Genomic DNA, 10,918 nt, shown 5'->3' with positions numbered 1-10,918 from the left:
CAGTCATATTTGTGCTAAAGTTTTATATTTTTATTGGGATAAACTCTTAAATATTGTACCTAATGGTTTGTTTAAACAAATATTCGCCCAGAAGTATTTTGGTATATTATTAGAGCACCAAATGAGAGTTAGAAAGTCTGATATCTTGAGTTAATTAGCCAATGTAATATTGAACAAGTCACCAGGCCTTAATTTCACATCTAGGGAATTAGGAAATTGCACATCTATTGGGTGATATTTACCACTTTTTATGAGCAAACAAAACTGTGTTTATGGATGTTGCTTAAATTCAAGATTACAATATTACTGGTGATTAGATTGTAGAATTATAAATAAGAGAAAATGGCTTTCTTGCTGCATCCCTTAAACACATACACATTTCACTTTTTGCTACTCCTTTTTTTTTTTTTTTTCGTATTTTTCTGAAGTTGGAAAAGGGGAGGCAGTCAGACAGACTCCTGCATGCGCCCGACCGGGATCCACCCGGCATGCCCATATGGGGCGTTGCTCTGCCTCAATCAGAGCCATTCTAGAGCCTGAGGTGGAGGCCATGGAGCCATCCTCAGTGCCTGGGCCATCTTTGCTCCAATGGAGACTCAGCTGCGGGAGGGGAAGAGAGAGACAGAGAGGAAGGAGAGGGGGAGGGGTGGAGAAGCAGATGGGCGCTTCTGTGTGCCCTGGCCGGGAATCGAACCCGGGACTCCCGCACGCTAGGCTGACGCTCTACCACTGAGCAAACCGGCCAGGGCCTTTTGCTGCTCTTGATTGGGCATTAAGTATTACACATCAGTACTAAATGTATTAACTAGATTAATTTAGGATTCTTACCGATTCTATTGCCTGCTGACAAAAAAAATGCAACTTCAGCTATGGTTATCAGTAATTGTTGATATAAAGAGAAAGTTAAGTGCTGTTTTCATGCCAGTATATGTAATGCCAGGTCAACCTGAAACTCATTTTTCATTCATCCTCTAATTTAGTTAACTTATCCTGAATTAGGTGCATATGTAATTTATTTGTCCATTTCATGTATCTAAAACGTTTTTTAATGCCCTGTGGAATGTTCGGTTTTCTTCCTCCACATTCCCTAGTTGGTACGCCCCCACCCACACTTTTTTTTTTTTTTATTGATTTTTAGAGAGAGAGGAGTGAGAGAGAAATAGAGAGAGAAGGGGGGAGGAGCAGGAAGCATCAACTCCCATATGTGCCTTGACTAGGCAAGCCCAAGGTTTCGAACCAGCGACCTCAGTGTTCCAGGTCGAAGCTTTATCCCACTCTGCCACCACAGGTCAGGCTACACTTTTTAAAAATATATTTTTATTGATTGATTTTAGAAAGGAGAAGGGGAAGAGAGAGAAAGAGAGCAGAAACATCAATCTGTTCTTGTACATGCCCTAACTGGAGCTCACACCAGCAACCTTTCAGTATTAGGATGATGCTCTAACCAAACTGTCTGGCCAGGAGCACCCAAGTTCTTTTTGTTTGTTTTTTCAAAGAGACAGGAACATCAAGTTGCTCCTGTGTGCCATGAACGGGGAGTTGAACTGGCAACCTTTGTGCTCTGGATGATGTTCCAACCAACCATCTTGCCAGGGCTTAGTTTTTACTGATGTTCAGAGAGACCAGAAAAGAAGGGAGAGAGGGGAAGGGAAGGAAAGCATTCATTTGCTCCACTCAGCTGTGTTTTCGTTGGTTGCTTCCCACGTGTGCCCTGACCGGGAATCAAACCCGCAACCTTGTTGTTTTGGAACAATACTCTTAACTGACTAAGCTAAGTGGCCAGAGCCATAATTAGGACATTTTTAAGTTGCTTTGGGATAGAACTTACAGTCTTAATCATCAAACTGTTCTATAAGCTTTGTGTTTATGTCTTTCAGAGGACCCAGATGCATCAGAATTAGATTTTCCCCTCTTTAGTACTGGATCCCTACAGTCATTTTTAATAGACAATATTTTAAGCCCTGGCCATTTGGCTCAGCAGTAAAGCATCTTCATAGTGTGTGGAAGTTCCAGGTTAGTTCCTGATTCCTGGTCAGGGAGCACAGGAAAAGTGGGCATCTGCTTCCCCATCCCTCCCCCTCCCCCTCCCCCTTCCCCTCCCCCCCTCTCTCTCTTTCTCTCTCTCTCTCTCTCTCTCCCTCCCTCCCTCCCTCCCTCTCACAGCCATGGCTCATCCAAGCAAAGCAAGTCGGCCCTGGGTGCTGAGGATGCTCAGGTGCTAAAATAGCTCAGTTGCCCAGCAATGGAGCAAGGGCCCCAGATGGCCAGAGCATCACCCCATAGAGGGTTTGCTGGGTGGATCCCAGTCAGGGTGCATGTGGGAGTCTGTCTCTCTGCCTCCCCACTTTGCATTCATCTGGGTACATATTTATGTGCTGCTGACCTTTATTTGTGATAGGATCTATTGCTTCAGTTTTTAGAGAAGCATGTGAAAGATGCCAGCTTAGGATAAAAATGTAAACTTCACGACTTTTCTCCCAGCATTGTCTAAAATCTTTTAATTAGAGTCTTGTTTTACATCATGAAATAAGGCTTGTGATTAGTTCTAAGGATAACAACTGGCCTAGATCCCTGTTAGAATTTTTTTTAATACATTAGTAGGATCTTAACTCCAAGTATAGTAATTTTTTTTTTTTTTTGTATTTTTCTGAAGCTGGAAACGGGGAGAGACAGTCAGACAGACTCCCACATGCGCCCGACCGGGATCCACCCGGCACGCCCACCAGGGGGCGACGCTCTGCCCACTAGGGGGCGATGCTCTGCCCCTCCGGGGCATAGCTCTGCTGCGACCAGAGCCGCTCTAGCACCTGGGGTAGAGGCCAAGGAGCCATCCCCAGCACCTGGGCCATATTTGCTCCAATGGAGTCTCGGCTGCGGGAGGGGAAGAGAGAGAGAGGAAGGAGAGGGGGAGAGGTGGAGAAGCAGATGGGTGCTTCTCCTGTGTGCCCTGGCAGGGAATCGAACCCGGGACTTCTGCACGCCAGGCCGACGCTCTACCACTGAGCCAACCGGCCAGGGCTATAGTAAATTTTTTATTTTAATTTTTTTAAAGATATTTATTTGAGAGGGGGAGAGGGAGAAGCAGGAAGTGTCAACTGCCATATGTGCCTAGACCAGGCAAGCCCAGGGCTTCAAACCAGGTCGACACTTGATCCACTGCACCACCACAGGTCAGGTGGTATAGTAAATTTTGATGCACATTTATCAAGTATATTTTACTTTTGAGTACTGTACTTCTGCTCTAAAAAACTTGAAGGGTCTGTATATCTCAAGTATAATTTTGAGTTGGAACGTAAATTTTTTTCTGATCATCAAAGACAATTTTTGTCTTTCCATAATTTAAACTATTTTTGCAACTACATATTGTATTAGTTTCTTACAGCTGCCATTTGAATCAGCCAATATATTTTGTTTTTGTTTTAATGGGAATCCAACACAAAATCTGAATAGTCCAATGTCACAACCTAATTATGTTGAGATTTTAGATCCAGATTGTAGTCAAAATTAGAACAAACATGGTGCTTATATTCTAGAGCAACCTATGAATGCTACATCCAAAAGAAAAAGTCATGTTAGCGTATTGAAAAAAAACCATATTCAGAGTATTAAAATAGTAGAATTGAGGTAGGGAGTTAATGCATAAGCTGTGCCTATAAAATAATAAATGCAAGCTATGTAATATTTCTATCCGATGAACATCATCCTTCACTTAGTAGGGCTATTGTTTCTCAAAAGTGTTTCTGGAACTGGCTTTAGAGCTTATAATCAACTTTTTTTTAATAGCTTCAGTAAGGAAAGATTACCTTTAAATGTTTTGCAATAGTAAATGTTTTTGATCCAAACCTGCTGAGTAAGATAAGGAGCCAGCCTGGGTCAGGAAGGTACATAACTAAAGAAATTAGAGTAGCTTTCTCAAGTAGCCAATAACCGGGCTCAGGTACCATGGCCTGTCACAAAACAAAATTTAAGAAACCACATCATAGTTGGGCTTTTTATGACTTTACATATATTATAGCCATTCCACCAATCAGTGTAACTTCATGGCCTCAGCTCGTTAGAAATAGGTTTCCACTGGAGAGTACCTTGAGTATTTAAGGGCGGGGTGTCTTCGCTCTGCTTCCCAGAGGTTTCCAGCTCCATTTTAGATTGCTCACAGTAATAGCAACTTCGTTTTTCTGTTTTTCTCTCACTTTCTATCAAAATCTTTCTTAGAAAGCATTGATGATCAACCATTAGGAAGTATCACTGATCTGTCATTGAAAAGCAACATTGACCTCTCATCTCCATGAAGGCTCATTTCCAGTATATCATGTCTCGCATAGGAAGGAAAGTAGTTTCCTGAGTGTTCAATAGAAGAGCTTATGGCCACATTTAAGCCACAGGGAGGCTTGTTGGAAGTACAGCTAAATCATATTTCTCACATCGAAAGTTCTTTGGTATAGGTGGTCTCAGATATGTTTGTTGTAACATCTCTAGGTATTGGGCTACCATTATTCTGGTAGTGGCAATTTCTGGTTGTTCAATGCATCTGGTAAGACACCTGATTAATGTAGCAAACAGTATAATCATAAAAACCACTATACTGAAGAGCCTGTGATATAGAACAAAGCCAGCTCCCTATTCCTGCAGGCAGCTAGCTAAATAAGTCTATTCAATTCCAATTTAGGGGCTCATGTTCTGTCCAAGGACTGTAATGTTTAATTTCAGAACCTCAAGCTGTTGTATCACTTTACCTGATTTGTTGACATAGAAACAACACTGCTCTTCCAGTAGGGCAAAAGTCCCACATTGCTGGGCAGGTAACACATCTGGAGCCTTAAAGTTTTATAGTACTAACTCAGCTACATAGTCAATCAAGAGCAAGCTACTCAGTCAATCAAGAGCCATGGCAGAAGCATTCCATGTTTGTCCTCCAAGAATAGATTTTTTTAAAAGATTTTATTTACTGTGTTAGAGAAAAGAGAAAGGGGAGGAGCAGGAAGCATCAACTCACAGTAGTTGCTTCTTTATGTGCCTTGAACAGACAAGACCAGGGTTTTGATCCAGCAACCTCAGCATCCCAGGTCGACGCTTTATCCACTGCACCACCACTGGTCAAGCCCAAGAATAGATTTGTGATGGACTTTTCTAATTCAACTATTTTATACCAAAGAGAGTTCTAGCAAAGGCACGCCCAAAGCCTTGCTTATCTAGTTTGCAGTTTGGGGTGGAGAGGACCAAAAAGACCACATTCAATATCCCAATTTCATTTAGTTTGTTTTGGTCAAAGTTTATAGACCAAACCAAAAAAAAAAAAAAAATTAGGGATGATGATGATGGCAGAGGAAGAATTTTTCTGGTGACAGCATTAGGTACTAACAACAATACCACTTTTACTTCATCTCATCATCAGCTTGGCAAGATGACATATATTTGGGTCCTACATAAGAAGAAACACCAGGTGCCCTCAAGTGAGAGCCTGTTATTAGGCCCTTCATCACAGATACTGAGGGCAGTATTAAGTCCTGTTTATCAAGCACAGGGACTTCACATCCTCCAATTGTTGGACAATTATAATAGTTGTCAACATTGAAGATATTAAAGTCATGTGATTTATCACAAGTGATTAAAAGAGCACCCAGGATTTTGATGTATTTGGGTCAAGATTGGAAGATTAGTATGGGTTTGGTTGTTCCAAGTTTTCCAGGCTGGGATTCCTCAAGCAGTTTTTGTTTTCCACCAAAGACCAGGGTTTTTATCTAGTCCCCCAGCAGAATTCTAGAGCGGAACGACTCCTGCTTTCCAGGATTGAGTGATGTTATTCCCTTCATTTCCCCACATTAAGGAGACATCATAAGAAGTAAGATTGTTACTTAAGGCCGATTGAAGTGTGAATTTTGCTGTCATCTCAATCACATGAAAAAGTATAATACATTTTTATACTCAGTAAATGAAAGGTGGTCAAAGGGAAAAGACCAAATGTAAGGGTTGCTGAGTAGAATCACATATTACTGGCCTGGTGTGGGATCTTGGGAGAGCCATCTACATCAAGTGCCATCTGATTTGATCCTGGAATGAGAATTCTAGTGGTGGTCTTCGGTTGTTCAAAGACTTTCAGCTTATGATCTCCCGTAGGTTGAGATGAACGCTCAGGTGTCGGTGTCCTTTTCATATGAAAAACATGAATTCATGAGTCAATACCCTTATATCAGCACAAGGTTAGTAAGTAATACCTCATACAGCCCTTTCCATATGGAGATGAAGTCTGAATGGAGATCATGAGGTTGACCTTCATCTCATGGGAGTGCCTATACCCGTGATGGCAAACCTTTTTATAAAAACCGCCCACTTTTGCAGTGCTGGTCAACCTGGTCCCTCCTGCCCACTAGTGGGCGTTCCAGATTTCATGGTGGGCCAATTGCTGCGCCGTTTGGTGCTACAGCCTACCATGAAAGCAGGAACGACCACTAGTGGGCAGGAGGGACCAGGTTGACCAGCACTGCAAAAGTGGGCGGTTTTTATAAAAAGGTTCGCCATCACGGGCCTATACAATGATTGCTCTGTGAACTGACTGGGAGTTGGTCTTAAGGGCCCTTATAAGTTCTTTACAGTAAATCAGGATGGCTCCACTCAGTAGTGCAGGTATAAATTTCTTGATCTAATCTCATAGGTCTGCCAGTAATCATTTCAAAAGGAGACAATCTGTGTTTGTGGAAGGGAGGTCTTTGATTGAGCAATACCAAGGTAAGAGCCTTAGGCCAAAGCAAATTAAAAGACTCAACCAGTTCTGTCAATTGGGTTTTAATTGCCCCATTAGTTCTACAAGGCTGGCAGACTGGGCATGATAAGCACAATGGAAATATTGCAAAATCAGTGAGATCTTACAAAGAGATTGCACAATTTGTCCTGTGAAGTGAATTCCTCAGTGACTATGGAGCCCTATGGGGATGCTCCAAGTGGGGAAGGTCTGCTCTAGAAGGGTGTAGGGGCTGTGGAGGCTGTGGTTCTGTGCCATGGGAATGCCTCCACCCAATGAGAAAACATGCAAGTCATCACAAACACATATTTATATCCTTGGGAAAGGAGAAACTGAATCGAGTCCACTTGCCAGACCTCAAAGGGCCTATGGAAGGGGAAACGCCCAGCAGAGGTATGACTGGGCTTTCCAGAGCAGTGCTTTGGACAGACTTGACATTTTTGGTTTACCTGGGAAGTTATCTTTTAGAATGACTTCCAGTAGTATTGTTTTCCCAATAAAACCATTTTGTCAGGGTTCCAGTGAGTTGTCAAGTACGTACATAATGTAACAATGTACATACAATTGTATGCAATCAGAGAACACTCATTTGACCTACTCATAAGTTTTTTAGGGTCTAATTTACAGCTTCCAACCGTTTGTATATTGTCAAACAGCTCAATGCTGTGCCTCCATCATGTTATCTTTTAAGTCCCCAATTGCTTCAGACAGGATCACAGATGCTTCCTTTAGACGCTGAGATTGTTTTAATGCTGCTAAGTTCACAATGGCGTCAGCCAGATCATTACCTCTACTTTCCTCCAAATTTGCCATTGTATGTCCAGGAATTTTTATGATTGCTAAAAGTCTGGGTAATTGGATAGCTTCTAAGAGTTTGAAAACATAACAACTGTTTTTTATCTTTCATCCAGAAGTTAAGAATCCTCTGTTTCCAGAGCATACCAAAGTCATGGGCAACACCAAAGGCATACCTGATGTCAGTATAAATGTTAACCATTTGATCTTTGGCCAAATTGCAAACTCAGGTCAATGCATAGAGTTCTTCTTGTTGTACAGAAGGTTCCTGAAACATTGGGTTGGCCTCAGGGGTTTCATTTATAATTACATAGCCTGCTTGATGTTGGCCTATTCCATCTTTTAGGTAAGAACTGTCAGTAAATCAAACTAATTCAGCATTTTAAAGAGGTATTTCTTGTAAACCAATTCATGGAGTTATTAGTCAGTCTGTTAATGTCAGGCAGTTGTGAGGGGTTTTTTGGGAAGGAAGAGGAAGGAGAGTGGCAGTTCAGAGTATTACAGTGGGCAGCAAGCATTTGATGGAGATAATAAAAGAACTTCTAGGTTTGTCTGCTAGCAGAAAAGGCTGAGTCCGATGAGAGTTAAGTACGGCTTCCATTAAATGAAGCTAATAGTCAGTGGAGATTCCGTTATTACTGCTTCCACAACGCTATAGTAAATTGGCAGTGTCTGTAATAGCTCTCGTACAGGGAGGAAAACATTTGCCACCGGATCTGTTGACTAGTATCCTATGGACCTATATTGGCTTTCACGTCATTGGGTCAATACAACTAAGACATTTACCTCTCTTACATGAATAAAAAGGAAAAAGGGCTATTGATAATTAAGATATCCAGGTGGAGATGGGACCCTAACATCCTAGTACAGAAGCTAAAAACACTCTTCTTTCCTGTTTCTTGATTACCAGGGCATAGGCACATGACCAAGGAGCCTGCCACATTGTTCCAGGAATTGCCTTTTCTTTTCTAACTAGGCAGTTCTAGTTGCTTTCAGTTAAGAACTGTGACTCGTCTACGGCCATACCAGCCTGAATGCGCCCAATCTCGCCTGATCTCGAAAGAACTATGACTCAGAAATTAGTATTGAGGATAGGTTGCAGGCAGCAAACCATTGAGAAAATGGGGGAATCTGACTTTGATTACCTTGCCTAGCTATGGCAGTTTCATAGTATTCATAAATGGGAATCTAAAAGCCAAGAGTTCAGGAGGGTAAATAGTTATTCAAGTTAGTTCTTGCTCATTGAAAGCAGGGCTTTGGATGCTTGCAATGCATGAAGGATTAACAGCGTGAATTTATAGCCAGAGAAGTGGTTCTGTCGCTTTTGATGGACAGCTTTAAAGAAACAGTACAACTCAAATCCTGTTTCTTTTCGAGGCACAGTTAGAATTCTAGAAAATTTCTAATATTTTAAAATTTTACTCTTCAGCCACACACAACATTTTTTTTCTTTTTTTTAAGTGAGAGAACAGACAGGGACAGACAGACTAGAAGGGAGAGAGATGGGAAGCATCAATTCTTTGTTGCAGCATCTTGGTTCATTGATTGCTTTTTTATATGTGCCTTGACGGGGGGGGGGGTGCTCCAGCAGAATAAGTGACCCCTTGTTAAAGCCAACGACTTTGGGTCATGTTTATGAGGCCTCACTTAAGCCCGCGACCTTGGGGTTTGGAACCTAGGTCCTCTGCATCCCAGTCCAATGCTCTGTCCACTGTGCCACATCACCGCCTCGTCAGGCCAGACAACTGTAAAACCAAACTGTAGATTGATTTCTAAATTGCTGGATTAAAATGTCAGTTGAGTCGGCAGCTGGCAGCTACACATCTGTTGTGAAAAATTTAGAATATTGATTGAGAAAAGAGTAGGATCCCAAAAAATTAAGCAGGGATCATATTCAGCCTCTCATAACCTTTGTCAACAGCTAAGTCAATCTGCCACCATCCTCTAGATGTAAAGCAGCAGGGACTCTCAGACCTGGAGATATATTTCCAGGAAAGCAATGATGAGAAGGGACATCCATGTTTTGTTCCTGGTCTTAGCGGGGAAGCTTCCATTTCTCACTGTTAAGTATGATGTTAGCTGTAAGTTTTCTTAAGGTAATTGTTATCAAGTTGAGGAAGTTCCCCTATGTTCCTAGTTTACTGAGAGCTTTGATTATGGATGGGTATTGATCTTGTCAAATGCTTTTTCTGTATCTATTTTTTTGTTGTTGTATTTTTCTGAGGTTGGAAACGGGGGAGGCAGTCAGACTCCTGCATGCGCCCGACAGGGATCCACCCGGCATGCCCACCAGGGGGCGATGCTCTGCCCATCTGGGGCATCACTCTGCCATAATTAGAGCCATTCTAGCGCCTGAGGCAGAGGCCATAGAGCCATCCTCAGCGCCCGGGCCAGCTTTGGTCCAATGGAGCCTTGGCTGCAGGAGGGGAAGAGAGAGACAGAAAGGAAGGAGAAGGGGAGGGGTGGAGAAACAGATGGGCGCTTCTCCTGTGTGCCCTAGCCAGGAATCGAACCTGGGACTCCTGCACGCCAGGCCGACGCTGTACCACTGAGCCAACCAGCCAGGGCCTTTTCTGTATCTATTGATATGATCATGTGATTTTCTTTTTTTAGTCTGTTAGTCTGATGGATTACATTAATTGATTTTGAATGTTGAGAAACCTTACCTACCTGGGAAATTTCCCCCTTGATCATGGTGTATAACTCTTTTTATATGTTTTGAGATTAGATATGCTAATATTTTGTTGAGGATTTTTTCATCTACATTCATGAGGTATATTGGCCTATAGTTTTCTTATAATGTTTTTCTTGGTTTTCCTATTAAGGAAATACTTCCTCATAGAGTGAGTTAGGAAGTATTCCCTCTGCCTCTATCTTCTGGAAAAAATTATAGGAACTTGGTATAAATTCTTCCTAAATGCTTGGTATAATTCACCAGAGAACATATCTGGGCCTGGTACCTTCATTTTGGAAGGTTATTAATTATTGATTCAATTCCTTTAATAGATGTAGGCCTATTTACATGTCTTTTAATTCTTACATGAGTTTTGGTACATGTGTTTTCAAGAAATTGGGCCATTTCATTTTGGTTATCAAATTTGTGAGCATAGAGTTGTTCACAATATTCCTTTAGTCTTTTAATGTCCATGGGATTTGTAGTGATGTCCACTTTCATCTCTGATTGTGTTAATTTCTTTCTTCTTTCTTCTCCCTTCAGTAGGTAGCCATTTATTGAAGGAATTGCATCATTTGTGCTGTAGAATTTCCTATCTGACTTCAGCTGTTTGCAGCCTCATGATATGGTTTAGCAAGTTCTCTATTTTGCAACTCTCTCACCCTTATTTCCTATGAACTGATCATGAGATAAAATCTTGATTAGACATTTTG

Source organism: Saccopteryx bilineata, chromosome 3, assembly GCF_036850765.1.
Source record: "Saccopteryx bilineata isolate mSacBil1 chromosome 3, mSacBil1_pri_phased_curated, whole genome shotgun sequence".
Lineage (NCBI taxonomy): Eukaryota > Metazoa > Chordata > Mammalia > Chiroptera > Emballonuridae > Saccopteryx > Saccopteryx bilineata.
This window is presented reverse-complemented; position numbering follows the sequence as displayed.